The sequence below is a fragment of the Rhinolophus sinicus genome, linkage group LG06 (assembly GCF_036562045.2).
Source record: "Rhinolophus sinicus isolate RSC01 linkage group LG06, ASM3656204v1, whole genome shotgun sequence".
Classification (NCBI taxonomy): domain Eukaryota; kingdom Metazoa; phylum Chordata; class Mammalia; order Chiroptera; family Rhinolophidae; genus Rhinolophus; species Rhinolophus sinicus.
In genome coordinates this window covers 151,886,585-151,899,077 of record NC_133756.1, presented here as the reverse complement: position 1 = coordinate 151,899,077, position 12,493 = coordinate 151,886,585, and the positions used below count along the sequence as shown (strand labels likewise).

At 50.6% G+C, this 12,493-nt stretch overlaps 1 protein-coding gene across 3 annotated transcripts in view; it reads right to left on the bottom strand.

The window, feature by feature from the left end:
• Positions 1-4,925, bottom strand: part of TSPAN18 (tetraspanin 18) — a 180,198-nt gene extending 175,273 nt beyond the window's left edge. For all 3 annotated transcript variants that reach the window (XM_019746421.2, XM_019746423.2, XM_074336252.1), the window contains exon 1: positions 4,616-4,925. The gene's annotated coding sequence lies outside the window, so the exon portion shown is untranslated. The remainder of the gene's footprint in view (positions 1-4,615) is intronic.
• Positions 4,926-12,493: the final 7,568 nt, after the last annotated feature.

Genomic DNA, 12,493 nt, shown 5'->3' with positions numbered 1-12,493 from the left:
GACGGCTCAGAGCACCAGCCTTGCCGGAAGGGGATGAGGCAGAGATACAGCGGAGGGAGGCTGCCTCAGCCAAGACGGCTGATGGAGCCCAGAGCCTTAGATCACAGACCTGGCCCGGCCCACGTCCCTGCAACAGACTCAGGAGCAGAACAGAGAGGAAAGCAGGGCCAGCCAGATAGAATGCAATGTAGCAGAGGAGCCAGATTATTTATTTTGAAGTCGAAAGTGTCTCCAGGAGGATGGCCTTCTATTTGGGTGAATCTGGGAGTTGTGTATCAGCTTAAATTCATTATCTGCACATATGGTCTTCGTACTCTGGTTCAGGGTGGGAAACAAAGGGTGGAAGAGAAATGATGGGCAAATACGAGCTGATGAAATATCATCCCTCAAGTGCCAGAAACCAGGATATTTTCAGTGACGTCAAAGTGGGCTTCCTGCCATGAGGACAGGGCTATCGTGAGAATACTCACAAGATTTTAACTCAGGAGTCCCTCAGTGAGGCAGGGAAAGGAAGAAAGAAAACAAAAAAGCAATTTATTTTATGTACCCTTGTCTTCCATCCCTAAAGCAGACATACAAACATACGCACCATACCACGCCCCAGAAGATCAGAGCTGGAAAGGATCAAAGTTGATCTTCCCCCCCACTTTACAATAACAGTAACAATGACAATAATGACAGTGAAGATAGTGACTATCTACTAAGCATTTACTGTGCCAGCCCCTGTGCTAAGTGCTTTATACATTTCATCTGGATAACCAGTCACAACAATAAAATGAGGTATTATTAGTCTCATTTTACAGATCAGGAAACTGAGGTTGAATGGCCTAGAGTTACATAGCTAAGTAGGAGAAAGCCAGCATTCAAACCCAGGCAGCCTAACTACCACATAATGCTGCCTCTAAAGAAATAGGGAAACTGAAGCTCAGAGAGGGGTAGTGACTCATTCAAGGTCACACAGCTCCATTTGTAACAGAATCAGGGCTAGAACACAAATCTCCTAACTCCTGATTCAGTGACCCTTCCACTCCATCTTGTTGCCTCTTAGTATGTATACACACACACACACACACACACACACACACACACACACACACACACCGCGAACATGTTTCTGCTCATCTCCAAGTAGTTTAAATCACTAATTAAAGCAGCAGTCTGGGGTGCAGACAAGGGGTAAGGGTTGGACCTTAAGATAAGTGCTGAGATGAAAGACCTGCTTTGCCAGCTGCAAACACTGCTGCTCGTCATCTCACTCTCTCTTATTTTAATAAGTGTTTCATTATCTGCGCCCCCTCCCTACATCAGAGCGCTGATGCAAGGCCAAGGTGCCAGCCTGTGCAGCAGGAGGAGCCCAAGCTGGCAGGTTTGCTCAATGGCATCAAGTTGCAGAAATACCCACTCAGCCCATCATCTGCTCCTGGGGAGGGGCCAAAGTGCTGGTTTCCAAGACCCCTCCCTTTGCTGTGTCCCAGAGGAGCATGAACAAATGTCCCTCGTTTTCTTCTCAACAGCTGATGAAATAGGCCAGAAGAGCAGCCCTCTGGAAAGAGGGGACCCCTAAAAGGGGCAGCGCAGCCACCAACATTTGCTCTTGCCAGGGAAAGGGAGAGAGTGAGGGCAGGACATGCATGAGGAGAAAGGCAAGGTCTGAGCCTGCAGACAGACATGGAGCTCCCGGGAGCACCGACATGACCCTCTCCACCCCCAAACCACAATCTGATGGAGGTCAGGAGCCTGGTTCACTCTGCTAAAGCAGGCGTGGGGTAGGGTGGGGCAAGACAGCCAAGAAAGGTGCCCTCCACTGGACCGAAGGCAGAGCAGGGATGCCCAGCATCCTAAAGGTTAGACTCTCCTACATGGCAAAGCCCCTCAGAACCTCCTGGGCCAGGACCCTCAATCCATAGACGGGGAAAGCAGACTCAAGCGGGGAAGTGACTTGCCCAAGGCCACACTGATGAGCCATTAGAGTTGGATTTGAATCTGCTGTTTCCTCCCTTTCGGACCCCTTCCCACAAATCCCTGCTGTAAGCCCTTGCCTCAATATCCCCTCACACATCTGTTCCTGCCCAGCACCCTGTCTTCCAACCACACCCCCCAGACCAGGAAAACCTCATTAAGTGACTCAAGGAGCAACTTCCCAGCTGACAAGGAATTTTTTATACGGGGTGGGCTGCTTTGGGGGATCAACCCAAGATGTCCTAACTCCAACTCCAGATGAACTTTGGCTTCTAGAAAGTGCTCTAGAACTTTCACGGATGCAATGCTATTTCAGCCTTGGGTTGGGTAAAGATACCCTGCGGGTCAGCCATTTAAATGGATTTGGGGACAGGAAAACAAGGATACAAAGTGACCAAGACTTGAAATTTTGCTGAATCAGAGACCAGCAACGTGCCTGGGAGCACTGTGAGTCCACACATGATATGCTAAGTCCAAACATGGACGTCAGCAGCCCTGGGGTCTCAATTCCCTCTTCTCTTCAGGGTATGTTTTGGGGGGGCGGAGCGGGGTGCAGAGAGAGTGAGTGGAACACAGGAGCTGCCAGCCCTTGGGCCTCCCGCTCACACCCAGGTTCCAAGGGCAGGGCTGTTCCCGGCAGGCTTTCCTCCACAGAAAAACAAGAGTCACTAAAAACAAAACAAAAAATCCTTTTGTTTTCTAGCCCCATGGAATGTCTTGAAGACACATCCAGAGACCAGCTCCTCCACCCTTTCCTCTGTCTCCCAGCTCCCTCTCCTCTTCTACTCAAAAGAAAAAGCATGTTGCTCTTCCTTTATGACAACTCTGTCCTAGAGCAAGTTGGTAGCACCCAACAAAAATGTTAGGTGAGCTACATCGAAAGCAAGCACCTCAACTTTCTTTCAGGGTCCTCCACATTTCCATCACCTTTGCAGGAGACTCAGGGGACACTGGAAGGGGACTGCCCAATGAGCACACAGTTTCTAGCCAAAAGAAAGATGAAAACTTCCTCAGCCCCTATGAGGCCACAGCACCATCTTTGATTTGCTCATTTGTACTCACTTGGGGTGCAGGAAGGAGGCAGGGAATTAGAGAGAGAAATGAGGCAAGAGTCCCTTCAGTGTCAAACAGCCCCACACATGACAAAGACGATGCTCTTCACAGATGCCAGCAGCCACCTTGCTCCGCAAGGTTTTGGCAGGGACACAAAGACTCAACACACAGGGCCCCTGAGGTCAGACAATGGGACACATAGCAGGTTTCCACCAGACCAGATGAATGTGGCCTGTAGACCCCAGATTGGGGGAAGGGGGGGTTCCTGTTGACTGAGAAATTTACCACTTGAGCCCAGGCTGCTCAAGTCTTTAAGGGGCTCCCCTCATCCCCAACTTGTACCTCCCAGTTTATTTGTGCCCAGAATGAGGATGGATAAGAGGGGATAGGCTATGCTCCAAGACTCTCACTGGGCCACAGCAGGTAGGGGTCTGGCCTGATCCAGGAAACAAAGGTACAACTTTTACAAAAAGCGTGCATTCAGGGGTTAGGGTTTCAAACTCCAAAGAAACCTTGAAAAGTTAATTCTCCCATCCATTTTCTCCACACAAATTTGCTGTTAGTGTACAGTTTCTCTCGTTTGTCTTTCTGAGAGTGAGTTTTTAGTTCACCCATAGACCGTGCTAGTCCCCCAGGAAAACCAACTCCTGACAGCCAAGCTTTCCAGCACACGGTGCAGTTACAACTGAGGCACCGAGCCTCCTACTCGGACCCTCTCCCCCAGTCCGCCTGTGGAGCCGGATGCTCCTCTGGGAGAGGCCCCGACGGCGTGTTTTGGAGGGTCTGTGGTTGTCTATCCTGGATTTTCAAAGCGTTTGTCGCAGGAACCAGGACTTGGTTCCTGTGGGTGAAAGGACCAGGGAAGGTCGCCCCCTGGCGGTAGTCAACTCACCTCAAGCCAGCCGGGTCCCAAAGCCCGCGCGACGCCGTTCGCTAACCCGCCAACCCTCCAAGCCGACTCCCATTACACTCCCTAATTCTGGAGATGCCCGAGCTTCGGATCCACCGACACCCCACAGAACCTGCTTCCCCGAACCGCACACACCGTGTAGGAAGTTAGGGGGGTCCCCCGGAGGAAAGCGTGGCGCTCTCACCCCGCACAACTGCCAGGGACCCCGAAGATCGCACGCCCTCAGCGCCCTACTGGGCCCAGCAATCCTCTCGGGCCAGATCGTCGCTCCTAATCCCTGGTCCCTACCTGCCTTCCTACAGTGTAGCGAAGCGCGCACCCCTCCCTCGGGGCTCAACCTTCGCCGAGATCCGGAACCTTGTAACCACACCTGCCACCCCCGCCGTTCTCCTGGCGCCCCACACTCACCCACCCACCCAGGCTCAACGCGGACTGGCGCTGCACCTGTCCGGTGGGAAGCCCCCAGCTCTCAGCGGATTCGGGGACGAGCACATCTCCCTGACCCTCCCAATGCTAGTTTAAGTAGAACTTGGTTCCAAGGCTTTCCCGGGACCGTCCTGGGATCCCCCCAATCCCACCCCCAACCCCGACCGTGCCCAACAGTCTCCCAGGGGGAGCGCGCGTGGAGTCTCCAAGTCCCTGGGGACGTAGCTGCGAGACGCACGCAGGGCACCGAGGTGCGGAGCCCCCTACCTTCCAGAGGCAGCGGCTGGACCCCGCGCCAACTCCTGCCGGCGGCCGCGAGGGAAACTTTCCCCGGGCGGAGAAGCGCGCTCGCAACTTGCTGGGCGCCGGCTGCCTTCCTGGCGGCGGCGGCGGCTTGTCCAGGGACCCGCTGGCCCGAGGCGGCGGCCGCGGCTGCACTCGCTCGGGGCTCGGGGTTCGGGGCCGGGGCTCGGGCGGCCTCGCGCGGTTCGGCTGTGGATCGCTCCGCGCTGCGTCCGCCCGGCAGCCTGGAGCCCCCGAGATGCTGGCGGCAGCTGCAACCGCCCGCCCGCCCGCCGGCCCCACCTCCCAACCAACCTCCGTCCCTCCCTCTCCCCCGCGCTCCCTCCCTTCCCCAAACCGCCTCCCCTTCAGTCTCCAGTCGCCGCCGCCACCGCTGCCGTGGCGGCCGCCGTGGAGGCACGTCTCCTCCCGCGGGCTACTCCTCGCCTCCTCCCTGCCTGGGTCTCCGCCTTCAGTCCCGCATCCAAGCCTTGCTCTGGGGGGCACTGGGTCACCGGGTCACCTTCTGCCCTTCTTCCCTTCCTATGCCCCTTGCCCGCCTCCCTCCTTTCCTCATGAGCCCCAGCTCCGGCTCAGTTCAGAAGATCTGCTGGGGCAGTGGGCAGGGTGGCACGCTAGACCTGGAGTATTTATTCCAGGGAAACTTTACACTGCCCCACTCCCCTTGACCCGACTGTAGGGTTGGAGGTGGGATGACCCTCCATCCGAACCTCGTTCCTGGGCTTCCCGAAGCCCTGGGAATACCTGCTGAAAGCCAGCTGGGTTCACCTTCCCTGGGCTGCTTTAGATTGTTGCAGGTAACAGAGGCGACTGGAGGGGTTGCAGCACCGGGAGAGAGTCCTGACCCCAGACCAGATGCAAATGACTTGATTACAAGAGGCCAGATCTGTGTCTCCAATCTCAGGACTTCTCTTTCCATCTTTGTACTGCTGCCACAGCCACAGAACCCTTCCTCAGCCCCTGACACATGACTTCAAGGAAACATTTAACCTCTGAACCTCCTCTATAAAGCAGCTACCCACCCAGCCTGCCCCAGACAAAATGGGTAAGCAAGCGGATCAAAGCAGACAGCCCAAGTGAAAGTGCTTGCTAACCGCCAGCTGAGAGGGGTCAGGTTGTCCACTCCTCTTCCTTGGGCAGCTCTTTTTGGAGTTGAGTCCCAGCTCTGATACGTCCATACCCAGTGCCTGCAGCCCCTGGACATTCAAGCACACAGAATTGCTACAGGAGGAGGCCCCTTGGTCGACAGATTTGTACTAAGGAGAGAGTGACTGATAGGAGCTGAACCTACTCCAGTCTTGAATATGAATGTTGGTGATGTCAGGCCACAGGGCAGAATTTCAAGGGGCAAAAAGTCGCTGTCTTTCCTTGGCCGCATTCCAAGAAAAGGATACATCCCTCTAAGGACTTTGAGAATGTCTGGTCCTTTCAACCATTTCAATGAGTCACTGGGTAAATTGAGGAGAAGCTAATAGAGTAGACGTGTGGCTGGGAGGGAAACAACAGGATCCACTGTTTTGAAATGGACCCAGAGAGAGCAATGCTTAACCCAAGGGGAGAAAAATCTTTAATAGTGCAATTTCTGTAACACAAGGACAGGGAAACTGCTAAAGGGCCTCAGGCTTCACACTCACCCCTTCAGCTGCCAAAACAGGGCTGGGGGAGAGGCTGACCCTTTGAGCTGAGAAACCCCACAGGCCCTGCGTTTATGGAATGCTGTTGGAAAAGGCTATCTCGGATGCAAGGCACCACATAAATTTAAAGAGGAAAAAAGCATGAGCCTATAATAAGGGTGCAGGGACTGGGGAGGTAGAGGCCAGAGACAACAGGATGGAGGGATGGAGTTTCTAAGGGTCTGGGGCATTGGTAGAAGCAGGCAGGAGGAAGTGGGGGAAGGGAGTGCAAGGCAGTGACGACCCAGCAAGCCAATTGGACACTTCGACACCCAGCTGGAAAGACAGCTCCGGTCCCAAGTCCATGTTCCCAGGATCTCAGCCATTCCCCTGCCTCCATCAACATTCTGGCCCTATCTGTACACCAGATAGAACGATTTGATTCATAGCTTTCTTTAAATCAACTCTTGTTTTGTCTTTTTTTTTTTCACTTAAATGTGCTTGGTTTTTCAAAGAAATGTTATATCATTACCATAAATGGAAAACCAGCATCACATTCCTATAAATAGAAGGTAACCGTAAAATAAATACAATGAAAATAAAGCAATGTTATTAAATTTCAACAATGCATATTTAACCACAATAAAAAAAAAAACTTTTTAAAAATTCCAGCAAGATACTACTGCCTAAGGAAGGTGCTGAGCTAGGGGCCAACTCTCTATTGAAAAGGGAGATTAGCAAGGGCTAGAAAGGTGTTAAAGATACATTAGCAACAAACCGAGACTCCCACACGTTGTGATCAAAAGGATTGAGAGAGAAGTGAAAAGGAACTTCCCACCCCCAACTCCTGGGGAGGTCAGTCAGAGTCCTGAAGGCCCATGGATGCATGACCTTAAATCTCCTTGAAGAGCTCTGATACCCCACAATTGGGAAACACAATTCTAAGTATGTTAGGCAAGAAGTCCTTTGTGCCAAAAGTTCGGAATCCCAAGCGTTCAGTCCTGGACAAGAGAAGGTGATCATGGTTGCAGAGAACAGGCCTCCTTCTCACAGGGTGACCTTGGGGAAGTCATTCCCTTCTCTGGTCTCACTGTTTCCACCTGTACAATGGAGGCCTTGGACAAATGACCTCTTGCTTTTCTTTAAGAAAAGGATCCCTTTTGCTTTTCTTTGAGAAAAAGCAATAAAGGAACCAAAGTTGTGGCATGTCAGGAAACTGAGAAGGAGAGGGGATAGGAAAGATAGAGGCTGGGAAAGGGAGGAAAACGAAGGGGGGTGGGGGGGCATGAACAAGAGTCAGCAGTCCTCAGGAGGGAGTGAAGGTGGTGTTAAGGCCTCTGTTGACCAATTGGAGTCTAGGTTGTCATAAATGCAGAAGTGGCCTGGCCCAGGAGATTCTAGACTCCCCATTTCCCCATTATGGAGGGAACCTTGTGAAAAATTCATTGTCATCCAACCACCTCATTTTATAGATGGGGAAACTGAGGAAGAAACATGGACTAGATCCTAGTCATGGTCAGAGAGCTGGGCATCGAACCAAGGCCTCATGACTTCTAGGCCAGGGCTCTTTCAACACCCCTGATTTTGGGGATTCTAGTAGAAAGGGTTCTTTTGAAAATTCTCACTTCTCCTCCAAGGGCCTCCTAGACTCTGTTTTCCCTGGCACTTGGAAACCCCAAACTCACCAGGGTGTGAGCAGTGCTGGGCAACCCAGATGCTGCGCCCGTCACTGGGCATAGGACACCTGGGGTGAGTACCCACACACCAACATCCGGGGCCACTAATGCAGAGCAAAGAGCTCCTAACCAGGGGTCCACAGGCCGGAGTTCCAATCCTGGCTATCTTGACAATTCCCTTCCTTCTCTGGGTCTCAGTGTCCCCATCCGTAAAATGAGACATTTGGTTTCAAATTGGGCTGGCAGGTCCTGCTCCTACCCTGTTTCCCTGAAAATAAGACATAGCCGGACAATCAGCTCTTAATGCGTCTTTTGAAGCAAAAATTCATATAAGACCTGGTATTATATTATATTATACCCGGCCTTATATTATAGTAAAATAAGACCAGGTCTTATGTTAATTTTTGCTCCAAAAGATGCATTAGAAAAAAAAAAAAAAAACTTAAAAAAAAAAAAAGATGCATTAGAGCTGATGATCCAGCTAGGTCTTATTTTCGGGGAAACATGGTAGGTACCTAAGGACCATGGGAGAGGGAGGGAAATCTCCCTCCTTGCTTTAGCCAGAAGAGGTTCCCTTCTCATCTGTTTTGTACGATGGTACCTCACATAAGATTTCAAGGAGAAAGTGACTTTTACTTAAAAAGAATTTGAAATCACTGACAGGGATGACCTCTTACTCTTAACATTTATAAATTTGTGGCTGATTAGACTAGGAGCTTCTCAAGGACTAGGGCCCTGCCTTGTTCATCTTCGGGTCTCCAGAAACTGGCACAGACTCGGCGCTCAGGGGAATATTGGACGTCACTTCCTAACCGCCTCCTTGATCCAGCCACTTAAGCTCTCGGAGCCTCAGTGGGATGCATTTCTAAACTGGGAATCGTAACTACACCGCTGGCATCGGGTGGCTGTGGGAGTCTCATGGAAAGTTCTCAGCACAACCCCTGGCACGTAATAAATGCTCAATGAAGGTGAGTCTAATGCATGAATGGATGGCGGGATGATGCCAGACAGGCCAGGTCCTTTTCCCAAAAGGCACTTTGATCTCACAACCTTGCTTTTCCCAGGCAGTCCGCATTTTAAATATGTAATCATTGCCTCCCTGATTTTTTCCTGAATTATCTCTTTTGACATGTAATTTGCAAATTACTTCCCCCAAAAAAGACAGTTCATTAAATGTATAACTGAGTGTGATTGAATTTGTTTATCTTTGCAATGATTTTCGTACAAATAAATTTGCAAGTCCTAGAAATGTCCTTCAGGGTTTGAAGAACATGGTCTCGACCCTCCAGACCTGGGTCTGCTGCAGGGATCACCCCTTTCTGTCTTTTTCTCCCTCCAGCAAATACCCATAGGCCATGGCTGGCCTCTGAGTGTTTTCAGCACAAGGCCCAGGGCCAGATCTGCCAAGGTCCTCCTCCACCCCCAGGAATGCTGCTGGCTGGCAGCTGGAAAAAAGGGATGGTGCTCATTTCCTACCCCCCACCCCTCACAGGAAAAGAGGTAGATTCAGGATGGCTGTGCTGGGAGGGGCCCAGAGTCCAGCTTCCTCTGGGTGCTGGTAACCCGACTTTCCAGAAAGCAGAGCCCTGGGAATAGATCCTGCCAGATATGGTGACTCTTAAACTTTCATCATCCACCTTTATCTTATCAACTGACACTAAATAATACAGTACTAATAACTACCATTCATGAAATGCTTACTTGAGTAGAAGCTCAGGTTGTGAAGATAGATAAATCCACATTCTAAGCCTGGCTCCTTTGTTCACCAGGCTGTGTGGCTTTGGGCAAGTTACTTTGCCTCTCTGTGCTTTAGACTCCTAATCTTTAATGGGAGGGATCTGTATTGTGTGCCAGGCACTGCGATAAGGCCTTTAGAGCAACAGCTTACTTAAGCCTCCAAACAACTTTGTTAGGTAGGGATGGCTATTTCACAGACGGAGACTCAGAAATACCTGCCCAAAGTCACCCAGCAAATAAAGAACTGAGATTCAAACATTTCTCTTTTCACTTGCATAATGACCATCTGCTCACAAGAGAGGGAGAGAGGGGTGGGCAGGGAGGAGGTCTGGAATCCTGGGGCTATCCTGGCATTGAACTTTTTGGTTGTGTGGCCCTGGTGGGAGAGGGGCCTATCTTCTCTGAGCCTCTCTCCTCTTCTATACAAGGAACTGATAACACCTACCCCACAGGGCACTTGTAAACATTGAAGCAGGTGACAAGTCTGCGGAAGCACGTTGAAAACCAGAAAGGGCGGAACAAATGTAAGTCTTTGTTTAAATCGCCTTTATCATCCATGCAGAGCTGCTGAGATAACAAGTTGGGAGCTCAGGGTCCCCGGGTACAACTCAGTCATGCAACAAATATTTGTGAAGGTACCATCGTGCGCCGGGAACTGGCTCTGTACCTGGACACCCAAACCTGAGTAAGAACAAAGAATGTGTATGGTCCTGGCCCTCATTTGAGTGACGGATGGGGAGTAATCAACGCAATTCAGTTGATTTTAAATTTAAGACTCATCTTGTACAACGGCTTTCCCATTTTACAGATGAAAATACATTTTACGCAGGGGTAACTTATCCAAGATCTGCCAGCAAGCTGACTTCAGAGTTTAGGGGAGTTTGGGTCCTGCTTCCCAGTGTTGTTTTGACCAAACCTGCTTCACTTTCAGCTCTGTGAGCCTCAGTCGCTGACAGATACCATCTCTCCTTTGTGAACTATTAGGTAGTCCCTACACCTCTGCTCCCCATCCCAGAGTCTCTTATGTCCCCGCTTCTGCACTCTGATGCAAACAACTCCCAAAGAGAAAGCAATCGGAAGGCAAATACACATAACTGGTCAACCAGGGGCCTCAGGCAACATCCAGGAGTTGCCCTAGAAGTGGGTCCACGGCCAAGGGCTCTTCTGCCCATGAGCAGAGGACACCTCTCCTCTGAGTCACTAGCAGTCTAGCTGAGGGAACAATGGTGATTCGGATCAATTTCCATGCAGCATCAAAATGTTGCAGCTCTGGTCTGGGGCAGATTGGACCTGGGTTGAAATCTCACCCCACTGTGACCCTGGGAGAGTCACTTCACCTCCCTGAAGCTTGGTTTCCTCTTCTGCAAAGTGGACATAGTAACTACCTCTTGGGGGCTGAGATGATGAATTGAAATAACCCATGTGAAGTGCCTACAGAAGGCGTACAGTAAGTATTCAAGACTGTGGTGCCTAGTTTCCTTGAAGACCAAGTCTCTTTAGTACATGAAGCATTGACAGCCTACTGTGTGCTTACAGGGAGGTAAAGCTGCAAAGACCGCAGCTAAGAACTTTATTGAGCTCTTACTAAATCCCAGCACTTTCACCAAACACCATGCCTCTGTTTATTCCTCCCAACAATCCTATAAGGAAAGGTTTATTGTTGCCCCCATTTTGCAGAGGGGGAAACCGAGGCACAGAGAGTTTCTCTATCCTTGATCACCCGGCATGTGAGTGGCAGAGCTGGAATTGAAACACAGGCAGGGCCATCTCCAGGCTCCAGGACAGATCCGCACCCACCTGTCCCTGTCTCAGTGACAGGACTACATGTCAGTACAGACCCTGCTCCTGTACCTAGGTAGCACAGGCTGGCTCCTACTCCCTGGCTCTCTTCACTCTTCTCGTCCTCCCTCCCACCCCCTTCCTTCCCTCATTCTCTGTTACGGGCTGAATTATGTTCCCCCCAAAGATGTTGAAGTCTTACCCCCCAGTTCCTGTGAATGGGATCTTATTTGGAAATAGTGTCTCTGTAGATGATGAAGTTAAGATGAGGTCGTTAGGTTGGGCCCTAATCCAATAAGACTGAGTTCTTTTTTTTTTTTTTTTTTAAAGGGAGGGAAGGGGAAGTTTGGACACAGAGACAGACAGAGGGAGACAACGTGAAGACACATATGGAGAAGACCATGTGATGAAGGATGCAAAGGTTAGACTGAGCAGCTGTGAGCCCAGGTCTGCCCAGGAGCTGGGGCCACCATCAGAAGCGAGCAAGAGGCAAGGAACGCTTCTACCCAGAATCTCAGAAGGAGTGTGGCCCTGGCCCCACTGACACCTTGATTTCAGACTGCCAGGTTTCAGAGCTGTGAGGCAATAACTTTCTGTTCTTTTAAGCTGTCTACTATGTGGAAACTAGGGCCCCGTCTGTCTTTGCTTCCCCATTTAGTTTCCATAGTCCAAACATACACTTCAAGGTGACCAGGCTCAAAAGAAAGGACCCTACGTCAAGTTCTCACTGACAAATGTGCTCTGTGCCTGCTATCCCCGGAACAGATGCACAAAACCGTAAGACTCCAGGGGCTTCTCCTGCTCCTTGGAAATGGGGTCCTTACTTAACTAATATTACAGAGCACTTGCTATATGTCAGGTGCTCTTCTAAGGTCTTTCTGAATATTTACTACTATCATTATCCCCATTTCACAGATGGGAAAATTGAGGCACAGAATGGCTAAGTAATTTGACAAATGTTGCACAGCTAAGTGGTAGAGCCAGGATTCAAATTCGGCTCCAGGACCTGAGCTCTTAATCATTTTATCTTGCTGCCT